A 27,581-nucleotide genomic window follows, 5' to 3' on the forward strand; every position below is an offset into this window, starting at 1 on the left:
CACAAAAGAACGCATACATTTGACCCTTGAACAATGCAGGGCTTGGAAAATCTATGTGTAAGCTATAGTCGATCGTCCATATATATGTGACTCCTCTATATCCATGGTTCTGCATCCTAGGCTTCAACCAACAGCAGGTCGTGCTGTACTGTAGTATTTACTATTGAAGAAAATCCACATATAAGTGGACCTGTGCAGTGCAAACCTGTGTTGGTCAAGCGTCAACTGTATTTGATGCTTCCATTTATATGAAATATCCAGAATAGGCAAATCCAGAGAGACAGAAAGCAGATTAGTAGTTGCCTAGGGATGGAGTAGGAGATGGTTGGGGGCGGGGAAAGAGGAGTGACTGGTAATGGGTATTGGGTTTCTTTCTGGGGTAATGAAAATGTTCTAAAATTGACTGTGGTGATAGTTGCACAACTCTGTGATCCAAATACCATTGAAATTATACTTTAAATGGGTTAATTACATGGTATATAAATTATATCTCATAACATTGTTATTTTAAAAGGATGGGGAGCAGAGAAATGAGATAAAGCCTGCAAGAGGATGGTGGTAGTGTTGAGAGAATTTTCTTAAAGATGGGAGATATGGGAGCCAAAATGTAAAAAGAATCATGAGTAATTTGATACTTACTTTCCAAATATATATGTTCATATTCATATCCCTCCTACTCTCTGATTCTTTTGTCATTGTGCCTCATGTAGTATTCAGCCTCTGATCCTTTTGTTGTTGTTGTTGTTGCTTCCTTTTGGAATGGCCTTTCTGTTCATTTGTTCACTCTACCCACATTCGTTAAATAGCTCCAGAATGCTAGGACCTGGGGCTAAGGCATGATGGTGGCCATTCAAGAGCTCACAGTCAAAACTGTCTTTCAAAACCCTAACTACGCTTTAGAAGTTCAGCTGAAATGTTACCTCTTCTATACAGCTTCTCCTAATCCCTCTACCTCCTAACCCCAAAGGGGACTTTTTTTCTTAGCCTCCATAATATTTTGTACTTCATATGTGGTATTTATATAATTTTACATTGTATTGGAATCATTTAGGTGATTGTCTTATCTTCATTGCCGTAGTGTAAACTCTGTAAAGGTAAAGACAGTGTTGTTCAGTTTATTATCCTCTGAAACACCTGATACAGCATCTTAAGCCTATCTAGTAGATACTTAAAATATATATCCTAATAAATGTAATTAATGTTAGGCATTAAATTAAGATTAAGAAAAGGAAAGCAGCATTGTGTTCTATACAGATTGTGAAATTTCGAAGGGGGTGGGAGGGAGGGATAAATTGGAAGATTGGGATTGACATATATACACCACTGTATATAAAATAGATTACTAATAAGGACCGACTGTATAGCACAGGGAACTCTACTCGATACTGTGGAATGGCCTGTATGGGAAAAGAATCTAAAAAAGATTGGATATATGTATATGTATAACTGATTCACTTTGCTGTACACCTGAAACTAACACAACATTGTAAATCAACTAGACTCCAATAAAAATTTTAAAATAAAATAAAGTTGTGAAATTTGGAGTTAGATCTGAATTTAAATATGGCTTTTGTCACTTATTAGATGTGTGACCCAGTTCCAAGTTTCTTAGGCTCTCTGACCTTGAGTTCTTCATCTTAAAGTACTGATATACTTTATTGGGTTATTTTTGAGGATTGGTAATATTTGTTAATATTTATAATCATATATCAGTATGTAAATAGACTTATTTCTTTTATCAAAAAAAACCCCTTTTTCTTGATGCCATTTCTTCCTCCACCTGCTGCCCCATTTCTCTTCTTCCCTTTATATAAACTATCTGAAAGTGTTGTTTATTCAAGAGTTATATACTAGCTGTCTCCAGTTTATTTCCTTCCATCACTTTTTCTTTTATTATCTTTAATATATTATTTGATAATACAAAAGGTTACATGTAACTCTAAAGCACAATAATAAGAGGAACACCTGTAAGCCCATCTTCCAACTCAAGAACTAGAATCATTGCCTGTAAATTACATATACTTAGGAGTTTCTCCCCATCCCATCCCCTCCCTCCCTCCCTTCTAGAGGTAACCACTCTTTTAAATTTTATATTTATTATTCTATTGCTTTTTTAAAACATAGTTTAAAGTCATGTTTAATTTGCTTGTTTACATTGTTCTAAGTAGTTTATGTATAATTATATATATTATATCATTTAATCCTTATGACAATTTCATTATTATTTTCCCTGTTTCACAGATGAGAAAAAATGAACTACAGAGAGTTTAATAATCACGTTCCTAGTGAATGGCCCAGCTGGGATTTGAACCCAGATAGTTTGGCTCCTAGTCTATGCTCTCAGCCACTACTATATTGTCTTATTGCAATACAGTCTTCTGTTTGTTTCTATTCAGTGTTACATCTTCATGATTAATTCATGTTGTATATAGCTGTTTTATTCATTTTTTCATGTTGTATAATATTTCATTTTGTGAATAAACCATAATTTATCCATTCTCCTGCCAGTGAGCTTTTGGATTAATCCAGGCTTGTTTGTTTTTGCTATTCCTAACATTGATGCTCAGAATATTATCATTTATGTGGTACATTTGTGTAAGAATTTCTTTTGGGTTTATACCTAGGTGTGGGACTGTGCAGTATAGGTATGTGAATGTTCACCTTTAAGAGATAATGCTAGGGAATTCCCTGGCGGACCGGTGGTTAGGACTCTGCACTTCCACTTTAGGGGGCACGGGTTGGATCCCTGGTTGGGAACTGAGATCCTGCATGCTGCACAGCATGGCCAAAAAAGTTAATTAATTAAAAAAGAGATAATGCTAAATTGCTTTCTAAGTATACCACATTTGTTTCCATCAACAGTGTAAAATTTACTGTAGACTCACATCCTCTCTACTTGTTGATAGTGTCACACCTCTCATTTTCTCCTAAGCCTAATCCAGTTAGGCTTTTACTCCCACCACTCCACCAAAACTGCTCTTATGAAGGTCTGCAATGACTTTCATGTTCTTCAGTGGTCAGTTTGTAGCCCTCATCTTACTGTTAATCTATTGTCAACACTTGACACGTTTGATCACACAATTCCTTGGAATACTTTCTTCATTTGGTTTGCAGACCACCATACCCTCCTGTTCCTCTAGTATCTGTGGCTTTCCTCTTCAGGCTCCTTTGCTGGTTCCTCCCAATTTTCCTGATCTCTAAACCTTGGAGATCCCCAGGACTCAGTCCTTGTTTCTTCTCTATCTACACTTCTTCCTTCATAATTTTATCTAGTCTCGTAGCTTTAAATATCACCCCTATCTAATGGAAAATAGAAACCCTGCTTGATCCCATGTCTCCTGCCAGTTACTGTTCCATTTTTCTGATCCCTTTTATAATCCACCTTCTTGAAAAAGTAGTTCCTACCTATAGAATCTCTACTTCATTACATCCTACTCTCTTTTCCTTAGTATTTGTTTTTTTTTTAAAATAAATTTATTTATTTTATTTATTTATTTTTGGCTGCTTTGGGTCTTCGTTGCTGCGCGTGGGCTTTCTCTAGTTGCGGTGAGCAGGGGCTACTCTTCTTTGCGGTGCGCGGCCTTCTCATTGCGATGGCTTCTCTTGTTGCAGAGCACGGGCTCTAGGCATGCGGGCTTCAGTAGTTGTGGCATGCAGGCTCAGTAGTTGTGGCTCCCGGGCTCTAGAGCGCAGCTCCGTAGTTGTGGTGCATGGGCTTAGTTGCTCTGCCTCATGTGGGATCTTCCTGGACTGGGGATTGAACCCGTGTCCCCTGCATTGGCAGGCAGATTCTTAACCACTGCGCCACCAGGGAACCCCGTTAGTACTTGTTTTTTATTTTTAATTGTAAAATATACGTAACATAAAATTTACCATCTTATCCATTTTTAAGTATACAGTATAATAGTGTTAAGAACGTTTACATTGTGCAACCAGTCTCTAGTAGAACTCTTTTCATCTTGTGAAACTGAAAATCTACAGCATTAAACAACTTCCCATTCTCCCCTCCCCACAGCTTTTGGCAACCACTATTCTATGTTCTGTTTTTATGAATTCTCTAAGTACCTCATATAAGTGTAATCATACAGTATTTGTCTTTTTGTGATTGGCTTATATCACTTAGCATAATGTCCTCAAGGTTCATCCATGTTGTAACGTATGTCAGAATTTCCTTGCTTTTTTCTTCTTTAATTATTATTTTATTTTTTTATTTTTGACTACATTGGATCTTCGTTGCTGTGCATGGGCTTTCTCTAGTTGCGGCGAGCGGAGGCTACTCTTTCTTGTGGTGCAGGGGCTTCTCATTGCGGTGGCTTCTCTTGTTGTGGAGCACGGGCTCTAGGCTCGTGGGCTTCAGTAGTTGTGGCACATGGGCTCAGTAGTTGTGGCTTGCGGGCTCTAGAGTGCAGGCTCAGTTGTTGTGGCGCACAGGCTCTGCAGCATGTGGGATCTTCCTGGACCAGGGCTCGAACCCGTGTTCCCTACATTGGCAGGCGGATTCTTAACCACTGCGCCACCAGGGAAGCCCCAGAATTTCCTTGGCTTTTTAAGGCTGAATAATATTACGCTGAATGTATTTACTTTTTTTTTTTTTTTTGGCCACACCGCATGTCTTATGGGATCTTAGTTCCCCAACCAGAGATTGAACCCGGGTCCACAGCAGTGAAAGCCCGAGTCTTAACCACTGGACTGCCAGGGAATTCCCACATTGAATGTATATACCACATTTTGTTTATCCATTCATCTGTGAGAGATACTTGAGTTGCTTCCATCTTTTGGCTGTTGTGAATAATGTTGCTATGAACATGGGTGTATAAATATCTCTTCAGACTCTGCTTTCAATTCTTTTGGGTATATTCCCAGAAGTGGAATTGCTGGATCATATGGTAATGCTATTTTTAATTTTTTGAGGAATTACCACATTGTTTTCCTTAACGGCTGTACCATTTTACATTCCCACCAACAGTGCACAAGTTCTGATTTCTCCAAATCCTTGCCAACACTTATTTTCTGTTTTTTTTTTTGATGGTAGCCATCCTAATGGGTGTGAGAGGGTATTTCATTATGGTTTTGATTTGCATTTGTCTAATGATTAGTGATGTTGAGCATCTTTTCATGTGCTTATTGGCCATTTGTATATTTTCTTTGGAAAAAATTTAAGTCCTTTGCCCATTTTTTAAAATGGGATTGTTTGTTTTTTGTTACTGAGTTGTAGAGTTCTTTATATATTTTGGCTATTAACTCCTTATCAGGTATACAATTTGCAAGTATTTCTTTTTTTTTCAAGGAATGAATTTTTTTTTAAATCTCTTTTAAAATTATTTATTTATTTATTTATTTATTTATTTATTTATTTATTTATTTATTTTTGGCTGCTTTGGGTCTTCGTTGCTGCGCGTGGGCTTTCTCTAGTTGTGGCGAGCGGGGGCTACTCTTGGTGTGGTGTGCAGGCTTCTCATTGAGGTGGCTTGTCTTATTGCAGAGCACAGGCTCTAGGCACGCAGGCTTCAGTAGTTGTGTCACGTGAGCTCAGTAGTTGTGGCTCGCAGGCTCTAGAGTGCAGGCTCAGTTGTTGTGGTGCACGGGCTTAGTTGCTCTGCAGCATGTGGGATCTTCCTGGACCAGGGCTTGAACCCTGCATTGGCAGGCGGATTCTTAACTACTGTGCCACCAGGGAAGTCCCTAGGAATGAATTTTTATAAACAAGTTCTACAATGAAAAGGAAACAGCATCTGTTTTTTTTAATTAACTAATTAATTTTTATATTTGGCTGCGTTGGATCTTTGTTGTTGCACGCCGGCTTTCTCTAGTTGCGGTGAGCGGGGGCTACTCTTCGTTGTGGTGCGCAGGCTTCTGATTGCACTGGCTTCTCTTGTTGTGGAGCATGGGCTCTAGGCATGTGGGCTTCAGTAGTTGTGGCACACGGGCTTAGTAGTTATGGCTCGTGGGCTGTAGAGCACAGGCTCAGTAGTTGTGGTAGACGGGCTTCGTTGCTCTGCGGCATGTGGGATCTTCCCGGACCAGGGCTCAAACCCGTGTCCCCTGCATTGGCAGGTGGATTCTTAATCACTGTCACACCAGGGAAGTCCCGGAAACAGTATCTTGATACGTAAAAGTTTTGTTAAACAAGGTTTTAAAATTTTTAAATCAGAAAGTTTTTAAGACTAAATTCTCAAATGTTCAAATAAAAACAGAAAGCAACCTATACAATTTCAACAATAAAATGTGTCCTTGTGCACTTGTCTTGGGCACTTTGAAAATGTTAAAATTTTAGAAGTTTGAGTGATAGAGACAGCACTTAAAGGTTTTGTGAACCATTTTTTTCCCAAAAAAGTATACTTTCAGTAAAGTATTTTACCATTTTATCTGACCATGCATTTACATTTTTTTTCTTCCTGGATAAGGGGATTTACATTAACACTGTATTTTTACTGTAAAAAAAAAAATTTAGAGATATTTAACTTCCTAAGTGGCGTCAGTCATACATCAAACATGATTTAATGAGCAAATTCTAAAATTTTATAATGAAATAGCACATGTAGATGTATACTTGTATGTTCAGTTATGGTAACGTTCCAAATTATGTCACAGAACTTACACTTAAGTTCTCTAAGAAGTTAAATAATACGATTTATCCCGAAACTTTACCAAAAAGCTTTCTGAAATGTTAGTAAAATGAATCACTGAAGTTACATTTTCTCATTTATTAACAAAATACTGAGTCATTTAAGACTATCAACTTGAATGTTTTCTATTATATACACCAAAAATCTGATTCACTAACAAGAAACTTCTTGCAGTACAAAAAGATAACAGATAATTAAAATATTTGCTCCATAATACAGCTAATCCATATAATACATCCCTTCCTCAACTGTCTAAAGTGATTAGGAATTGTCGCACCTTCGTTTGCATAAAACCCTTTCCTCCTCTTAAAACCCTGAGGTGAAAGGTTATTAATGTAATAAAACTAGAACCACAATTCTTCTCATTTCTGTATTGGACTGCTGTTAGGTTTTAAAAATTTTATAAAGAAATGTGGCGACTTGTAAAGCTGTTCTATACAGTTTTTTAAGAAAACAGTCCCAGACAAACGTAACAAAAAGGGCCTAGAGTGACCCTATGAAAACATCCTTTTATCACTTGTTAGTGTCGAGATGAGCACCATTTTCCTTCTCTACCACTCTTCTGTTATCATAGTCATGGCTCCAGCCATCGTGATTCCTGTCTTAATAGAAGAAATCATCTCTGTTTTCTCTGTAATGATGGTCAGACCCATGATCAGTGGTGTAACACTGTTTACGGCTATAATGTCTATCCGCCATGTAGGAATGAGAATTCTCTCTGACTTCTCTCTGTGATAATGGTGTATCTTGGCACCACTGGGAGCTTGAAGGCTGGTTAAAAGTATGATTATGTGGGGGACTTCCCTGGTGGCACAGTGGTTAAGAATCAACCTGCCAGTACAGGGGACACGGGTTCGATCCCTGGTCCGGGAAGATCCCACATGCCACAGAGCAACTAAGCTCGTCTGCCACAACTACTGAGCCCTCGTGCCACAACTACTAAAGCCCGTGTGCCTAGAGCCTGTGCTCTGCAACAAGAGAAGCCACTGCAATGAGAAGCACGTGCACCACAAGGAAGAGTAGCCCCCACTCGCCACAACTAGAGAAAGCCCGCGCGTAGCAGTGAAGACCCAACGCAGACAAAAATAAATAAAAAAATCTTTTAAAAAGTGTGATTATATGACTGAACTGATGGGGAAAATCCTGATTGATCCAGATATGGAGAACCAAATTTCCCTCCATGTGACATCTGTCTAAAAACACTGTTCATCACTGCTTGTCTCTGAAAATTATCTGAAGAAGAGAAAGATCTTTGAATTATCTGTGGTGATGGAGTCATTTTAGCTCCTTTTTTACCTATTAGGAGATGTGGAAGTAGGGCTTGAATTTCCAACACAATGCTGGGGATATGACAAACTGACTTCCTGTGAGGCATGGTTACTTCCTGATCTAATCTGAATTTTGATGGGCCTTCCAAAAAGCTTGATTTGTAAAGTAGATTCATGGCATAAGGAACAGATACTTTACGTTTGAAATTCACAAACGCAAACTGCTTTGGTTTACCATCCTTATCTTTTGGAATTTTCACTTTTATTACTGGCCCAGCCTGGTGAAAAAGCTCAAAAAGGAGCTCCTCTGTGACTTTTGTTTCAAGGTTACCCACAAAGAGAGTGTGATTTGCTTTGGCTTGCAAATATTTTCTTATATTCTGTAGGCTGCCTTTTTACTCTGTTGATTGTGTCCTTTGAAGCATGGAAGTTTTAAATATGGATATAGTCCAATTTATCCATTTTTTTCTTTTGTTACCTGTGCTTTTGGTGTCATATCCAAGAAATTGCCAAGTCCAATCTCATGAAGCTTTTCCCCTATGTTTTCTTCCAAGATGTTTAGGTCTTTGATCCATTTTGAGTTAATTTTTGTATAAGGGTAATTTTTTACCCTTACAGTGTAAGGTAAGGGTCCAATTTCATTCTTTTGCAGGTAGATATCCAGTTTTTCCAATACCATTTGTTGGAAAGACTGTTCTTTTCTCATTGAGTGGTCTTGGCACCCTTGTCAAATCATTTGACCATATGTGCAAGGGTTTATTTCTGGCTCTCTACTGTGTCCCATTGGTTAGTATGTCTGTCTTTATACCAGTACCACACTGTTTTGATTACTATAGCTTTGTAATAATTTTTGAAATGAGAAAGTTTGAGACTTCCAGCTTTGTTCTTCTTGTTCAAGATTTGGCTATTCAGGGTACATTGAGATTCCAAATGAGTTTTAGGATGGAACTTTTTAGTTCTGTAAAAAAACCCACAACATTGTTTTTCATTTACTTGTGCCTCCTTCCATTTCTTTCAGCAGTGTTTTGTGGTTTTCAATGTACAGATCTATCACCTCCTTGTTTACTTTATTCCTAAGTATTTTATTATTTTTGATGCTATTTTAAATGGATTTTCTTTATTTCTCTTTCAGATAGTTTGTGTATAGAAATAAAACTGATTTCATTGTTGGTGTATAGAAATGGAACTGACTTTTGTATGTTCGATTTTGTATCCTGAAACTTTTTTTTAAAATTAATTAATTAATTAATTTTTGGCTGCATTGGGTGTTCGTTGCTGCACGTGGGCTTTCTCTAGTGTGGCGAGCAGGGACTATTCTTCGTTGAGGTGCACAGGTTTCTCATTGCAGTGGCTTCTCTTGTTGCAGAGCACAGGCTCTAGGTGCACGGGCTTCAGTTGTTGTGGCTCATGGGCTCTAGAGCACAGGCTCAGTAGTTGTGGCACACGGGCTTAGTTGCTCTGCGGCATGTGCGATCTTCCTGGACCAGGGCTTGAACCTGTGTCCCCTGCATTGGCAGGCAGATTCTTAACCACTGTGCCACCAGGGAAGTCCCTGTATCCTGAAACTTTATGGAACTTGTTTATTAGGCCTCACACTTTTTTGATGGAGTCTTTAGAATTTTCTGTATACAAAATCATGTCATCAGCAAACAGACAATTTTACTTCTTCCTTTCCAATTTGGATGCCTTTATTTCTTTTTCTTGCCTAATTGCTCTGGCTAGGACTTCTAGTATTATGTTGAATAGGAGTGGTCAGAATGTTCACCCTTTTCTTGTTCTTGATCTTAAAGGAAAAGCTTTCAGACTTTCACTGTTGAATATGATATAAGCTGTGGGCGTGTCATATATGGCCTTTATTATGTTGAAGTATGTTCCTTCTGTACCCAATTTATTGAGTATTTTTATCATGAAACAATGTTGAATTTTGTCAATTGCTTTTTCTGCATCTATTAGGATTATCATGATTTTTGTTGTTTTGTTAATGTGCTATATCACATTTATTGATTTGTGTATACTGAACCATCCTTGCATCTCAGGGATAAGTCTCACTTGATCATGGTGTATGATCCTTTTAATGTGCTGTTGAATTTGTTTTGCTAGTATTTTTTTGAGAATTTTTGCACTTATATTCGTCACGGATGTTGGTCTGTTGGTCTGTTGTTTTATTTTAATGTCATCATCTGGCTTTGGTACCAGGTTAATGCTGGTCTCGTTAAATGAGTTTGGAAGTGTTCCCTCTTCTTCATTTTTTTGGAAGAGTTTGAGAAGAATTGATGTTAATTCTTCTTTAAATGTTTGGTAGAATTCACTTGTGAAGCTATCTAGTCCTGGAGATTATCAATCTCCTTACTTATTAGTCTGTTCAGATTTTCTGTATTTTTATTATTAAGACTTGGTAGATTGTATGTTTCTAGGAATTTATTCATTTCTTCTAGGTTGTCCAATTTGATGGCATATGATTGTCCATAGCAGTGTCTTATGATCCTTTGTGTTTCTGTGGTATCAGTTGTAATGTCTCCTCTTTCATTTTTAGTGTTATTTCTTTGAGTCCTGTCTCTTTTTTTCTTGGTAAATCTAGCTAAAGGTTTGTCAATTTAATCTTTTAAAAAAAACTAACAGTTTTCCATTGTTTTTCTATTCCTGATTTCATTTATTTCTGCTCTGATCTTTGTTATCTCCTTCTTTCTGCTAACTTTGGGCTTAATTTGTCCTTTTTCCAGTTCCTTTGGGTTGTTTATGTGAGATCTTTTTTTTTTCTTCTTCTTAATGTAGGCAGTTATCACTCTAAACTTCCCTCTGTGCTCTATTTTTGCTGCATCCCATAAGTTTTGGTATGTTGTGTGTCCATTTTTGTTTGTTTCAAGATATTTTTTGATTTTATCTTTGACCCATTGGTTGTTCAGGAATGTGTTGTTTAATTTCCACATATTCGTGAATTTTCCAGTTTTCCTTCTGTTATTGATTTCTGGTTTATACCATTTTGGTCAGAAAAGATACTTGATATGATTACAGTATTTTTAAATTTACTGAGACTTGTTTTGTGACCTGATGTGCTCTATCCTGGAGAATGTTCCAGGTGCACTTGAGAAGAAGGTGTGTTATGTTGTTTTTAGATGGAAGGTTCTGTATATGTCTGTTAGGTCCATTTGATCTAAAGTATAGTTTGAATCCATTGTTTCTGTATTGATTTTCTGTCTGGGTGATCCATTCATTATTATTATTATTATTTTTTTATATTTTTTCTTTTCGTCTTTCTTTGTTTTTATCTTTTCTTATTTTTACAAACCCTTGTGTCGAGGGCTGACTTTCGATCCATTCATTATTGAAAGTGGGTTATTGAAATCCTCTGCTATTACTGGATTGTCTGTTTCTCCCATCAGATCTGTTAATATTTGCTCAATATTTTAGGTGCTCTGATGTTGTGTATATACACATTTACAACTGTTACATTCCCTTGATGCATTGACCCTTTCTTATCATTATGTAATGACTTTCTTTGTCTCTTGTTACAGTTTTTGACTTAAAGTTCTTTTTTCTGATATAACTATAGTTATCCTTGCTTTCTTTTGGTTTCCATTTGTGTGGAATATCTTTATCCAACCCATCACCTTGTTCTTATGTGTGTCCTTGTAGTAAATGAGTCTTCTGCAAACAGCATAAACGTTAGACCTTGTTTTTTATCCATTCAGCCACTCTGTGCCTTTTGATTGGAGAATTTAATCCATTTACATTTAAAGTAAATATAACTAGGTAAGGAATTATTATTGCCCTCTTGTTAATTGTTTTCTGGCTGTCTTGTAGTTCCTCTCTTCCTTTCTTCCTCTCTTACTGTCTTGCTTTATGAATTGATGATTTCTGATAGTGGTATACTTTGATTCCCTTCTCTTTATCTTATGTATATCTGTTATAGGTTTTTGTTTTGTGGTTACCCTCAGGCTTACTTGAAACATCTTATAGATGTAACAGTCTATTTTAAGCTGATAACAGCTTAACTTTGATTGCATATGAAATCTACCCTTTTACCCCACCCCCATTTTATGTTTTTCATGTCACAATTTACATTTTATATTGTGTATCCATTAACAAATTATTGTAGCTATAGCTATTTTAATACTTTTGTCCTTTAACCTTTATACTAGAGTTAAGTGGTTAATACCACCACATTACAGTACCAAACTATTCTGAATCTGACTGTATGTTTACCTTTACCAGTGTGTTGTATATTTTCATATGTTTTCGTGTTACTAGTTAACATCCTTTCTTTTCAGATTGAAGAACTCTTCAGCATTTCTTGTTAAGGCAGGTCAAGTGGTGGTGAACTCTCTCAGCTTTTGTTAGGGAAAGTCTTTATTTTACCTTCACTTCTGAAGGACAACTTTGCTGGGTAAAGTATTCTTGTTTTGCTTTTTTTTTTCTTTCAGCATTTTGAATATATCATCCCATTCTCTGCTGACCTGCAGGATTTCTGCTGAGAAATCTGCTCATAGCCTTATGGAGGCTCTGTTGTATGAGAGACATTTTTTTTTTTTCTAACTGACTTTTTAAAAAATTTTATTTATTTATTTATTTATTTATGGCTGTGTTGGGTCTTCGTTTCTGTGCAAGGGCTTTCTCTAGTTGCAGCAAGTGGGGGCCACTCTTCATCGCGGTGCGCGGGCCTCTCACTATCGCGGCCTCTCTTGTTGCGGAGCACAGGCTCCAGACGCGCAGGCTCAGCAATTGTGGCTCACGGGCCTAGTCGCTCCGCGGCATGTGGGACCTTCCCAGACCAGGGCTCAAACCTGTGTCCCCTGCATTGGCAGGCAGATTCTCAACCACTGTGCCACCAGGGAAGCCCCTCCAACTGACTTTTAAATTCTCTCTTTGTCTTTGATTTTAGATGGTTTTACTATAATGCATCTTGGAGAAGGTCATTTTGGATTGAAACTTTGGAGTGAGCTATTAGCTTAATGAACTTGGATGTCCACATCTCTCCCCACATTTGGGAAGTTTTCAGCCGTTATTTCTTTGAATAAGCTTTCTACCCCTTTCTCTCTCTCTTCTTCTGCAACTCCAGTAGTACGTAGATTGTTTCTGTTGTTATGCCCCATAAGTCCCATAGGCTTTCTTCATTGCCTTTCATTCTGGTTTTTGTTTGTTTGTTTGTTTTCCTTCTGGCTGGATAAATTCAAATGATCTCTCTTCAGGCTCCCTGATTCTTTCTTCTGCTTGCTCTAGTCCATAGTACTTTTAAGTTGCCCAATCCAACTAGTGTTTTGTTTGTTTGTTTTTTAGTTTTTATCTTACATAACCTCTTAGTGGCATTGCTGGAGTTGACTATTTCCCATTTCTTTTTTTTGCCCCCATTTCTTGAAACTGTCTTTTGTTGCCTCAGATAACACAACCTTCTTGGGTCTTGCCCTTTTGCCCTCCTCTTTTGACCTCCTTGTCAGTTACTCTACTCAATTTCTGAGTGTTTATATTTCTTCAGGCTTTCTTGCCTTCTTTCTAAATATACTTTATTCCTAGATTTCACTTATTACTATGCTAACAGATTTACAGATAATTGCTAGACCAGACTTCTCCTCTGTGTATCCAACTGCTTAATTGATATTTTTTTCCTAGAAATCTCACAGGTTATTAAAATTAATATATTCAAAATGTAATGATTGCTTTGCAGTCCTCAAATTGGCTCTCCCCTCCATCTCTACAGCATTAGTGAATGATACCATCATCCATCCAGTTACTCAAGCTAGACACTATACTTTCCTGTATCTAATTTATAAGCAAGTCCTTTGATTCTACCTATAAACTACACCTCAGATCTTTCCATTTCTCTCCATCTTTACAGCCATCTCTCCAGTTATAGACTATATTGTCTCTTGTTTGGACTATTACAGTGGCCTCCTAATTGAGCTTGCCATTTCACCCCCTGCCTCGCTCTTATTTATTCTTCCCATAGTAGCCAGAGTCATATTTTCAAAACATAGATCAGATCTTATAACTTCTCTCTTGCATAAAATTATTCACTGACTGTCTATTGTGTTGAATGAAAGCCAAGTACTTTAACACAGCCTGGAAGGTTCTGCCTACCCCTCCATCCTTCATTACACTCCAGCTTCACTGGCCTTCTGTTTCGTTCAGATTCAGTTGAAAATCTCACTTTGTGTCTTTTGCCCATTTCTCTTTCTGGAATGATCTTTTATTTCATTCTCTGAATGGCTAGTTTCTGCTCATCCTTGAAGTCTCACTTACATGTCACCTTTCTGACTATACTAACTAAAGTAGGTCACAGCCTTCTGTTCTTTTTTTTTCCTAGCCCATTTATCACACTGGGTAATTATACAATTACTTTGTGATTATTTGATTAATGGCTATATCTCTACTAAACACTGAATTCTGTTAGGACCAAGACCATCTCTAGTCTTTGTCTTAGACCATCCTTAGCTTGGCATTTTGTCCTTGCTATCAGACATAGTGCCTGGTACTCTAAATCGGGCATTAAGTATTTATTGATTGAATGGATGCAAGCTCCTTTTATATTTCAGGCACTATAAGAGCTTTATATGTATTTATTTTAATCCCCACACTAATCCTATTACATAGATGCTGTTACTGTCTGCATTTTGCAGGTAAGGTTAAGCAACTTACGCAAAGTCACAGGCTAGTACGTGGCAACACTAGAATTAAACTATAGTCTTTGATTTTTGAGCCCTTGTGTTTTGACCCCTTTCTGCTAGTTAATGGGCTCTATAGTCAAGAAATATACTTTTGAAAAAACATTCAGTAAACATTGATTCATTGCCTACTCAATTGCTAAATGAATAGTGAATAACTGAGTGCTTATATCAAAACTGAATCTGATTTTTCCTCATTTGTGAAATAAAGGTCTTACATTATAAATGAAAATGATTTTCTTTGTTGTCCCAAATTGAATTATTACTAAATCATTATTTTACAATTATAGAATTTGTAAACTGGTAGGGCCAGGCACACTAACATTTTACCCTGGCCTCCATTTCAACTACCAAAGGAAATACTTGCCTAGCCCTTAAAGACTGCTGGGGTTTGTGGGTTTCAGTTTGAAGCACCCTTCTTCCTCCACTCCAGTTGAGAAATAAGAAGAAAGTTTGACAAATGGAAATAAAAACAACAATTTTATTACTGATAACACTAATATTCAAGAAGGTAGCTTGTATCTGTGGGCCAGTGGATTTTCTAATACTGCCAGAATTGGACAGATTTCTCCACCTAGGTGCAAGCAGTGATCAAAACCAAACCAAACAGAAACTACAGACTTCCCCTGTGGGGCAACCCCTGTGAAACCTCAGCAGTGTGTAAGGTAGCAAAGCTGAGTGTGTGCTCCCTTCAGGCAGCTGAACCCCCAGAGCGAAAGAGGACAGAGCTGTGCTGCTGCTTCTAGAGCTGCCTGCACAGCAGGAGCGATATGCTGATGTCTGTCCCTCTACACTGAAGGGAGCAGTGGAGTGGGCAGTGTTTTCCCCAGGGAAAATGATGATCAGATTCCTCAGTTTAGTTCCATTTTCGCCTATCAGACCAGTGCTTAAATCTAGTAGATTTTTTGATGACTGAGGTAAAATGATAAGCTGAGTTTCTTTACCTGTTTTTTTTTTTTTCTTCTTTTTGACCACACTGAGTGTCCTGTGGGATCTTAGTTGCCTGACCAGGGATGGAACTCACGCCCCCTGCAGTGGAAGCGCAGAATCTTAACCACTGGACCACCAGGGAAGTCCCTCTTTACCTGTTTTCTGGTGTCATTTTAGACTGTTGATTTGAACACATTTTAGAAATTGATCTCTTAAAAAAATAATTGGAGCTAATTGTTGACCTTGCTTATAGTTCGTGAAAGCCATTGCTGTCCCTGTGTTTAGAGAAACAGCAATGGAAAGAATGCGGACTTGGGAACCAGATGATCCTCAGTCAAAAATAAGATTCTACTACTTATTAATTATGTAAACTTGGGAAAGAAAGAACTCCTCTGAACCTTAGTTTCCATATCAATAAAAATGAAAATGGAGGGAATTCCCTGGCGGTCAGTCCAGTGGTTAGGACTCAGTGGCACTTTCACTGCCATTGGCCTGAGTTTGATCCCTGGTCGGGGAACCAAGATCCCGCAAGCCATGCAGCATGGACAAAAAAAAAGAGAAAAGAAAATAAAATGGAAATTATACCTATCTTTTTTTTTTTTTTTTTTTTTTAATATAAGGACTTTAGACTTTTTTTTTTTTTTTAACAGAGTCACACGTTTATAGCTACTTTATTTATTTATTTATTTATTTATTTATTTTGGCTGTGTTGGGTCTTTGGTTTGTGCGAGGGCTTTCTCCAGTTGCGGCAAGCGGGGGCCACTCTTCATCGCGGTGCGGGGACCGCTCTTCATCGCGGTGCGCGGGCCTTTCACTATCGCGGCCCCTCCCGTTGCGGGGCACAGGCTCCAGACGCGCAGGCTCAGTAGTTGTGGCTCACGGGCCCAGACACTCCGTGGCATGTGGGATCTTCCCAGACCAGGGCTCGAACCCGTGTCCCCTGCATTAGCAGGCAGATTCTCAACCACTGCGCCACCAGGGAAGCCCTATACCTATCTTATTATCTTTTTTTTTTTTAAACCTCCACCTTCCTACTTTCTAAATTTCTCTTCTACTGTCTCTTTTATTTATTTATTTATTTATTTTAATTTTTTTATTTTTGGCTGCATTGGGTCTTCGTTGCTGCGTGCGGGCTTTCTCTAGTTGCGGCGAGTGGGGGCTACTCTTCGTTGTGGTGCGCGGGCTTCTCATTGCGGTGGCTGCTCTTGTTGTGGAGCACGGGCTCTAGGCGCGTGGGCTCAGTAGTTGTGACTCACCGGCTCTAGAGTGCAGGCTCAGTAGTTGTGGCACACGGGCTTAGTTGCTCCGCGGCATGTGGGATCTTCCCGGACCAGGGCTTGAACCCATGTCCCCTGCATTGGCAGGTGGATTCTTAACCACTGTGCCACCAGGGAAGCCCTCATTATCTTCTTTGTAAATATTATATTAGATAACAAAATCCTATGGGGCCTGGACTATGGTAAGTAGCCAACATTTGTTATTTTCCCTTCCCTTTGCCTGAGAAAAAGATAATAAAATAAAAGGTCAATTGACTATTGAGATTAACATCAGTAGTCACTAGAGAAGCTACATTGTTACTAGGAAGTTTTGTTTTGATTTTACATTTTTATGTCATTGTTCTGTTTTTGCATTCCATCTTGTGCCTTTTGAAGGCCAGCCTTTTCTCCCATTTTGCATTTCTTCATAGCATCTCCACATGCTACATATTAGATACAATAAATAATTGTTCAGTTATAGATTCTTTTTTCTATTCTCCAAATAGTACCTACTTAATAAATTTTTTTTCAAAAACAAACAACTTTTTATTGACATATAGTTGACTTGTAATGTTGTGTTAGTTTCAGGTATACAGCACAGTGATTCAGTTATACATATATATGTATTCTTTTTCAGATTCTTTTCCATGATAGGTTATTACATGATACTGAATATAGTTCCCTGTGCTCTACAGTAGGTCCTTGTTGTATTATTTTATATATAGTAGTGTGATTTATTTTATATATAGTAGCATGTATCTGTTAATCACAGACTCCTAATTTATCCCTCCCCCACCCCCTTTCCCCTTTGATAACCATAGGTTTTCTATGTCTCTGAGTCCATTTCTGATTTGTAAATAAGTTCATTTGTATCATTTTTTAGATTCCACATATCAGTGATATCATATGATATTTGTCTTTCTCTGTCTGGCTTACTTCACTTAGTATGATAATCTCCAGGTCCATCCAGATGGTTGCAAATGGCATTGTTTCATTCTGTTTTATGGCTGAATAATATTCCATTGTACATATATATACTGAATCTTCTTTATCCATTCATGTGTTGATGGACATTTAGGTTGCTTCCATGTCTTGGCTATTGTAAATACTGCTGCTGTGAACATTGGGGTGCATATATCTTTTTTTTTTTGGCCACGCTGCGTGGCATGCAGGATCTTAGTTCCCCAACCAGTGATCAAACCTGTGCCCCCTGCATTGGGAGCATGGAGTCTGAACCACTGGACTGCCAGGGAAGTCCCCTATATCTTTTTTTTTAAATAAAATTTGCCATCTAAACCATTGTTTAAAATTTTTATTTATTTATTTTTGGCTGTGTTGGGTTTTCGTTGCTGCGTGCGGGCTTTCTCTAGTTGCAGTGAGTGGGGGCTACTCTTCATTGCAGTGCATGGGCTTCTCATTGTGGTGGCTTCTTTTGTTGAGGAGCACAGGCTCTAGGAGTGCGGGCTTCAGTAGTTGTGGCACGTGAGCTCAGTAGTTGTGGCTTGCGGGCTCTAGAGTGCAGGCTTAGTAGTTGTGGTGCATGGGCTTAGTTGCTCTGCGGCATGTGGGATCTTCCTGGACCGGGGCTCGAACCCGTGTCCCCTGCATTGGCAGGCAGATTCTTAACCAGTGTGCCACCAGGGAAGCCCCCCCACCCCATATCGTTTTGAATTAGTTTTCTCTGGATATATGCCCAGGAGTGGGATTGCTGGATCATATGGTAACTCTAATTAAATGGTTTTTGAATGGGTTAATTTTTATGCTGGTACAAACATAAGAATTTCCCTGACAAATAAATTGCAAGAAATAGGGGACTTCCCTCGTGGTCCAGTGGTTAAGACTCCGCGCTCCCAATGCAGGGGGCCTGGGTTCAATCCCTGGTTGGGGAACTGAGATCCCACATACCACAACTAAGCCCGCGCACCGCAACTACTGAGCCCATGAGCTCTAGAGCCCGCGCGCCATAGCTAGAGAGCCTGTGCGCCGCAAGGAAGACCCAGCACAGCCTAAATAAATAAATAAATAAATAAATTTTAAAAATTCTTAAAAAAAACTGCAAGAAATAGGAATGCATAGGGAACCTGTCGATTAAAAGATGTGTCAGACATAGCAACCAGTGACAGTATATGGACCTTACTTGGATCCTATTTCAAACAAATAAACTGGCGAATTCCCTGGAGGTCCAGTGGTTAGCACTCCATGCTTTCACTGCCAAGGGCCTGGGTTCAATCCCTGGTCAGGGAACTAAGATCCCACAAGCCGCATGGTGTGGCCAAAAAAAAAAAAATCAAATAAACTGTAAAACAAAACAAAACAATTCTGACATACATAGGACAATTGGAAATTTTAACTCTATTTTATAAAATTAAGGAATTATTAATTTTTAGATGATATAGAGTTGTTTGGGTTTATATTTTTTTAAAAGAGATTTTTCAGAGCTACATGCTGAAATATTTTGTAATGAAATTATATATTTGGTATTTGCTTTGAAATAATATGGGAGGTAAGGAAATAGGTGGAGTTACAAATGAAGCAAGTTTGTCCATGAATAATTGTTAAAGCTAAGTGATAAATGTGTAGGGATTCATTATACTCTTCTTTTGCCTTTGTATGTTTTACATAATTAAAAGTAAAAAAAGTTATTCTTATTAAACTTTGCTTCCCGTCCTCTGAACCAGGACTCTCTTTTTTTTTTTTTAATAGGTTAAGATATGAGCAACGTTAATACCACAGCCAGGCTAATTATTACTTAAGGATATCATTGAATGCAACTGTCAGGAGTAAGCCTAAGCAAAGATAGAGAAGAAGGAAAAAAATGGAGGAAGAATGGAAAAGAGTAAGAGAGAGGATGGAGACTAGAGAAAGGGAAAGAAGTGAGGGGTAGTAGAGGGTTGCCTCTAAGCTATAAGTCTCTTATTCTCATTCTAAATTTTCTTCCAATTTCACCTCCAAAGGATACCAGAGGTAAGTAGGAACCTGAGATTCTGCTCTGTAAGTTCTGTCAAAACTGTTTTGTAATAAGGAGAAAGAAAAATCGCTGTTTTGTTTTAATATATCAGCCTAAAAGAACAGGGATTTCCCCCTTTTCTATATTCTTTATGGATTAAATATACTGTAGCTATTATGTAAATAGTATATCTTTATGTGGCTATGGGTACTGGACCTTGCAAAAATTCTTACATAACCTTCCACATTACTATCCAGGAATTAGATAGAACTTATAAAACTTTCTCTTCCTCTTTTGGAGACCTTATCACTTTGTTTATAGTTTGGTATTCAGTTCTTACTTTGGCAATCAATCCTCACCTCCACCCCTTACCTCCGACTTCTGCCCCATTCCCAATTGTAGTTTAAGACCATGAGTTTGATAAACTAGGTTAACACTTTCCCAAGGACTAGTTCTGTTCAAATCACTGTCTTTTTTGAGATTCAGAGTATGTTAGGAACTATGAGAGCATGGGTCCAGGAGTCAGGCTGTATGGACTCAAGTGTTTTAACATTCTATCCTAGTTTTAAAAAATTAGTATGTCAGACCTTGAAACTTTTTCTTTTGTTTTTAAATAGATAATAGATGTATGGACTTGGTATAAAATATAAAAGGTTCAAAAAGTCTGTTTTCACCCCATATTTCATATACCTAGTTCGTCTTTTTAGCGGCCAACATTATTAACCGTTTCTTGTGAATCTTTCTAGATGTATTTCTATGTATATTATATCAGACTTTGAAAAATTATATCCGCAGTTCTTTGTGACTTGTAAAAAGCAGACTAGAGGGACTTCCCTGGCGGTCCAGTGGTTAAAACTCCACGCTTCCAATGGAGGGGATGCGGGTTCAATCCCTGGTTGGGGAACTAAGATCCCACATGCCCTGTGGCGTGGCCAAAAAAAAGGCAGACTAGAATAAGGATTACACTTTATATACCTAACGTAATGCTAGGTGGTTGCATATATACATTTTATTTTGATCTGAAAATAGACTAGGCATGTATACCTTCCATATTCTTTGGTTAGGTTACTTTCTTCAGGTGTGTAGTATTGCCAGTGTTTATTGTTTGGTGAATCAAAAATATTTCTATAATGATCACAGGAGCAGAATCTTTTCATTACTTTGAGATTTTAGGCCTTGATAAAACCAGATCCCTAATCTACCAATCTGGGAATTCTTTGTATAGGTAGTATAAGGGTGAGGAAGAGGAGTGCTGGTGTTTCCTGACTTCCTATGGGTTTGTGATCTCTGTATTTCTGACCACAATAAAATTGTGTCAGATAATGAAAATAGGGTAAATGACAAGGTAGGGTAAAATAAACTATAGGCAGGCATTATCTTTTCCTATATATTTTCTCTGAGGCAACTTTATTGTGGAAGAGAGGCACATATACTTCTCTGCAAGCTCTGAAGCTCCAATGATGCTGTTATTCTTTTTCACTCTGCAACTCCTTCTCAGGCCATACAATGATCCACCAGTTAGGCTGAATAGTGGAGGGGTCGTGTAATGCAGAGTAGCACTCCATGGGCGCTCAGTTGTATCCTACCCATGTTCTCCCCAAGCAGTTGGTTGTCATGTTCAGACTTAAGCTACTTAACCTTCAAAGATCCTTTTTATGTCCTGAGAATTAAACTTTTTGCTCTATGGTTCCTGGTACATATGAGATATTGCCACACTGACAGGTACCCACAAACTGGTGGCATAGTTGGTTATTCCTTGGGATAGAGGCATGGGCTTGTGCTGCCTAAAAACACTGTGCCTAAAAGGACTATGCCCTCCAATAGAATTGCCCATATATTTCAATTGAGGGCTCTTGCTCTAGTAAGTCTATGTAAGCACCAGTCTTATGTAGATTTTCCTCTAATTTATTTGGTTCACAATTCAAATGCCTTTGTTCCTTAAATGTTCTACTTTGACTAGACCTTACCTATTGCCAGGGAACTTAGAACTGTTTTCTTTCCAGAAGGGAGAGAAAGGATGTAGGGTCATGTAAAGGACTGCTTTACATGTTTACTCAGCTGGTTGCCTTGGTTTGGATACTGTCAGTATTAGGGTTTCCATTACTTGGTTCTGCTTAACAAAAAGTGAAGCGACATAACAGAGGGAATGTTGAAATAAAACTGAACTTCAGTTTCTAAGTTTTAGAAGGGAAATAACACATCACCTGCTCTACTTCACAAAGTTGTCTGGAAGATGAGATGAAATCATAAAGTTAAATCAACAGTTTAACTTAAGATACTGTTAAATTGTTAGACGAAAAGAATTCTGCATCAAACTGTGCCTTGAGGATTTTTGCCCAGTGAGGAGGTTCTTTATCCAATCTTAAAGAAAGCAGAGTTTCTCAAGAGTTTCTGGTACATATCCTCTTGCACCTGAATCTTTAAGGTAGAATGGTTTGTTCATCGTTTAGGGTCCTAAAAGGAAACAGATGGCATACCCAAACGGAGTAATTTGAGAAAGAGGTAATAAAGGGACTATTTACAAAGGGACTTAGGGAAACCAGTGAGAGGGAGTAGAGTACCCTATGGCCAGCAATTACAGAGCCTACGTACTCTGTATCTAAAAGGGCAAAGACCTGAGAGAGATTACCAGAATCTAAGAGTAGCTGTATGGAGGGAACTATGGGCTTCAGTAGAGGTATGCAGCCAAATCACGGTATTCTGGCAGGGAAAGGAGCTAGGAAAAGAAATACTCTGGTCTCATTCTCCTCCTGCCCTTTGATATCCTACTGGTATATATCTGGTTAGCCAAACCCAACTGGAAGCCAGAGGGCAAGGGAGCCTGTTCATACACTCTATATGGTCAGCTTCCAAGGCATAAAGCAAGGTGGACAAGAGTGGCAAGTGGATCTGGAAGGGTGAATGGATTCCTGAGCAATGTGTTTGGCTGTATGCTTAACTGAGGATTCTTTACTTATTTTGACTTAGGGTTTAAAAACGTCAATTTTATACTTGAGAACTAGTTTGAGTATCACCTGGTATGAATGTAAGAACTCCCTCTGGTATTAAAGGGATGTAGAAAACAGATTGCTACTGTAGTGGTAAGAGCCATGAAAGAGAAGCGGGGAGGAGATGAGGAGCTGGAGATGGTGTCAAGTTTACTTGAGCTAAGAGGAAGTAGTAGAAGTGCTGAGAGTCAGCTTTTAAAACCAGGTATGGGGGCTTCCCTGGTGGTCCAGGGGTTAAGACCCTGAGCTCCCACTGCAGGGGGCCCCCGTTCGATCCTGGTCAGGGAACTAAGATCCTGCATACCACACCGTGTGGCCTAAATAAATAAATAAATAAATAAATAAAATAAAACCAGGTGTGGTGGGCAGATCCGTGGTGTGGGTTCCCTGGCTCAGGCGCTGCGTGTTCCAGAGATACCTTTCTGTTTTTGTTTTGTTTTTAATGTTTTTTTTTTTTCAGGGAGGGGGATTACAGAAAATATTCCTTTCTTGCTCTGATATGATTTAATGTCTAATTCATATTTCCACTTGAATTTCAATAAAATATATTAATCTTAGGAATTTTCTATCTGGAAATGAAGTAGGGTGATGCCAACCTAGGCTGAATCCTGTGCTAGGTCATACTAGCCTGTGATAGCCTAACATCTCAAGAAGTTTTCAATGGTTGGAATGTCCTCTTCTCTCTACCCATCTCTATCAAATTTTTATAACAGCTTTATTGAGATATAATTCACATACTGTACAATTCACCCACTTAAAGTGTACAGTTCAGTGCCTTTTGTATATTCACAGAGTCCTGCATCCATTACCATACTTTTAGGACATTTTCGTTACCCACCCCCCAAAGAAACTCCGCCCACTTAGCCATCACTTCCCAGTTCTTTCATTATCCCCCTCTCCCAGCCATAGGTAATCACTAATCTACTTCCTGTTTCTAAAGACTTGCCTATTATACACATTTCATATAAATGGAATCATGTAATCGGTGATCCTTTGTGATTGCCTTCTTTCACTTAGCATATTTTCAAGGTTCATATTATAGCATGTATCTGTACTTCTTTCCTTCTTATGACTGAATAATAGGCTCATGTATGGATATACCACATTTTATGTATCCATTTATCAGTCGGTAGACATTTATGTTGTTTCCACTTTGGGCTATTATAATGCTGCTGTGAAATTCGTGTACAGGTTTTGTGTGGACGTATGTTTTCAGTTCTCTTGGGTACATACCTAGGAGTGGAATTGCTGAGTCATGTGATAACTCTGTGTTTAACCATTTTAGGAACTGCCAAACTGTCTTCCAAAGCAGCTGCATCATTTTACATTCCCACCAGTAGTGTACAAGGGTTCCAATTTCTTCACAGCCTCACCAGCACTTGTTATTTTTTATTATAGCCATCAAAGTTACTTTTTTTTTTTTTATAATTTATTTTGAGGTGAGATATGTGAAGATGGTTTTTTTTTTTTTTTTTTTTTTTTTTTTATTTATGGCTGTGTTGGGTTTTCGTTTCCGTGCGAGGGCTTTCTCCAGTTGCGGCAAGCGGGGACCACTCTTCATCGCGGTGCGCGGGCCTCTCACTCTTGCGGCCTCTCTTGTTGCGGAGCACAGGCTCCAGACGCGCAGGCTCGGTAACTGTGGCTCACGGGCCCAGCCGCTCCGCGGCATGTGGGATCCTCCCAGACCAGGGCTCGAACCCGCATCCCCTGCACCGGCAGGCAGATTCTCAACCACTGCGCCACCAGGGAAGCCCCCAAAGTTACTTTTGATTAAAGTCATAATCTTTTTATTACAGCCATCCTAGTGGATATGAAGTATCTCCTTATGATTTTTTAAAATTTATTTATTTTATTTATTTATTTTTGGCTACATTGGGTCTTCCTTGCTGTGCATGGGCTTTCTCTAGTTGCAGTGAGCGGGGGCTACTCTTCCTTGAGGTGTGCGTGCTTCTCATTGCGGTGGCTTCTCTTTGTTGAGGAGCATGGGCTCTGGTCGTGTGGGCTTCAGTAGTTGTGGCACGCAGACTCAGTAGTTGTGGCTCGCTGGCTCTAGAGCACAGGCTCAGTAGTTATGGCGCACGGGCTTAGTTGCTCTGCAGCATATGGGATCTTCACGGACCAGGGATCGAATCCGTGTCCCCTGCATTGGCAGACGGATTCTTAACCACTGCACCACTAGGGAAGTCCCTCTCCTTAATGATTTTGATTTGCATTTCCCTATGGCTCCCTATTAAAGGTTTAATATCCTACTCATTCTTCAAGGTACAACCCAAACATCTTATTTGAGAAACTTTTCCCTCAGGAATTGTTTCTTCTTTCATGTTCTTATACCATTTCGCTTGGATCCCCATTAGCACACGTATTTTGTTCTGCTAGTTATCTAGATTGTACGCTCTGGTTTGTGAATTACTTAATGGCTTCTTGTGAGTGTGTGTTTAAATTTATTATGACATATTTCACTTATACTCTTACTCATCTGTGAGTCCCCACTGCATCAAGCAGGGCTTGGACATATTTGCATTCAGATATTTATTGAATGATTCAAATAATGCAAAGGGTCTCATGAGTGACTATTAGGAGGTCTGTTACTTTGCAGGGAAAGTGGACTTTCTCTTATTAGGAGACATTATGACAGAACTCAGAAAATAATGTATTTTTAGACAAAAATGTTCAGAGGTGTTATATGTCCCAGACACCACTGGCTTTAGGAACTTGTCTTGTGGATCATCAATATCCAGGTTGTAATAGGAATTTTGATGTCAGGCCACTGGATTGTGTATCTGTGAGACTTTCTTAGGCGTTTATTAAGATGATACACAATTAGCAAATCCCCTAAGTTTATTTTACTCCTTTTAGCAAATATCCATGCTTATACTCTATGCCAGGAACTTCACTGGGCACTAGACACGGGATGAAGTTTTCTCCTGCTCTGGTGACAATAAGAGTTAAGGGCTCAGGATGGGGATAACTTTGATAGCAAATGAATGGATACAGCGTTTGTGAATTTTATTAAACCAGGCAAAATGAACACTTGATCAGAGAACCTTATTTTCAGAATAAAGACAGTGTTTCAGTTACATTAGTTTTTAATTAGCAAGTAGCTCATCTGACTGGATCATTCTTTTAAAGATCTGATGAAAACTTAGTGATTGGGAAGTAGGCCTTGTATCACTTCTACCATTATGATCTCTTGCAAGAGAGCAAAAGGAAGAACGCTCTCTTGTCTCCTAGTTTCCTGTAACTCAGCAAGACAGGAAACATAAAGTTCCTTGCTACAGGAAGAGGGGAGTTTGATTTTTCTTTTTCTGGATGAAGATGAAGGAGTTATATATTTCTCTATCCCCATACTATAAGCCCTTCCCCAGATTATTATCCCAGAGATTCTTATGGGATATTTTATAGCACAGTTCTCTAACCATCCTTCAAATACCACCCCACCAATCTTTAGGAAATTAAAATCTCTTCAATATTTTATCTTAAAGGCCTCAGCCCTAGACAGTAAAAGAACAAAACATAAGGAATTGTTTTATAATCTAGACATAAGTAACTTTCTGAGGAGGTCAGAGAGAGGTAGTTCTGAAGATGGTCAGGGCCTGCTTACTGAGTAGTTATCTCGCTGCCTGCCTCATAGGCTCAAATCTCTTCATGTGCTTTCCATAAAAACATCTCTCCAAAGTTTTCCTGGATTCTTAAGAACTGCTGGGGGTGGGGGGGACTTCCCTGGTGGCGCAGTGGTTAAGAATCCGCCTGCCAGTGCAGGGAACACGGGTTTGAGCCCTGGTCCGGGAAGATCCCGCATGCTGTGGAGCAGCTAAGCCCGTGCGCCGCAATTACTGAGCCTGCGCTCTAGAGCCTGCGAGCCGCAACTACTGAGCCCTCATGCCACAGCTACTGAAGCCCACACACCTAGAGCCCATGCTCTGCAACAAGAGAAGCCACCGCAATGAGAAGCCCGCACCGCAATGAAGAGTAGCCCCCGCTCACCGCAACTAGAGAAAGCCCACACGCAGCAACGAAGACCCAATGCAGCCAATAAATAAATAAATAAATATTTAAAAAAAAAAAAAAAGAACTGCTGGGGAAGCATCAAGTCTCTGCAGACAAATAACAGCTCAACTTGGGTGAGTAATCCATATTCTGCAAAGGAAGGAGAATTTTGTCCTTTAATTATAGAAGAACTCCATTTTTTAAAAGACTCCAAATTTTAAAATAATAACTGTTACTGACAGCTTATACTTGCTGTATGCCAAACACCATGTTAAGTACTTTATGTCCATTAACTCATTTGTCCTACCTTTCTTTGCCTTCTTTCAGCTTTTATGTATGCCTGTTTACTATGCAAGGGGAGTGGCCCTTCTAGGAAACAGCCAAGTCCTCCCCATGCTGGTGTTCTCACACACCTTTTACTGATAGATTCTAGTCTCCAACCAACCTCAAATTTGGTGTTCCCTAGCGTTTGCATTCAATCAATTCGTCTTTGCAATCCAGTGTTCCCTGTTCTGCCTTGGTAACGCATTGCCCATAGGCATCTGGGTTCCACTGGAAGATCCAAAGCCAAAAAGTCCTCGCCCTGAGATTGCTTCCCACCTTCAGGGATCATAACTGAATTTACTCCATTTCCCAAAGAATTAGTGCAATACTAGAACTTTCTAAAAGCATTAATACCTCCTTTATAAGCCTATATTTCTAAGGTGGTGCGTTAACTTTTAGCTAAGAAATCAAACTTCCAGGCTCTTCCACACTAACTATCAGGCTTTTCACGCCTTCCCTGCATAGTATTTTAAAGGTATTTAAGTGTTTACTAAATGAATAAATTAACCAGTATTTATTGTAAAAGCATTCAGCATATATCCATCAAGCAGATAACTTCAAATTCTGCAAGTCTGAATTTAACTTCTATACTTTTTCCTG

The 27,581-nt window shown here is 38.8% G+C and overlaps 1 protein-coding gene, 1 long non-coding RNA gene and 1 pseudogene across 7 annotated transcripts in view; 1 reads left to right on the plus strand and 2 right to left on the minus strand.

Moving 5' to 3' along the window:
* The window catches only part of RBMS2 (RNA binding motif single stranded interacting protein 2), a 90,438-nt gene that overhangs the window by 35,025 nt on the left and 27,832 nt on the right, over positions 1-27,581 (plus strand). The window lies entirely within an intron of this gene.
* On the minus strand, positions 3,473-9,951 carry LOC309609637 (RNA-binding protein 7 pseudogene; annotated as a pseudogene). The gene is made up of 2 exons: positions 9,944-9,951; positions 3,473-8,281 (listed from the first exon to the last, which is right to left on the minus strand). The product of its transcript is annotated as an RNA-binding protein 7 pseudogene (transcript).
* LOC309609539 lies at positions 10,312-26,790 on the minus strand. Its single transcript, XR_014233480.1, has 2 exons — positions 16,473-26,790; positions 10,312-16,065 (listed from the first exon to the last, which is right to left on the minus strand). It is a non-coding gene; the product is annotated as an uncharacterized lncRNA (long non-coding RNA).

Source organism: Balaenoptera borealis (assembly GCF_965194805.1).
Source record: "Balaenoptera borealis genome assembly, chromosome: 13".
In the NCBI taxonomy this organism is placed as follows: Eukaryota; Metazoa; Chordata; class Mammalia; order Artiodactyla; family Balaenopteridae; genus Balaenoptera; species Balaenoptera borealis.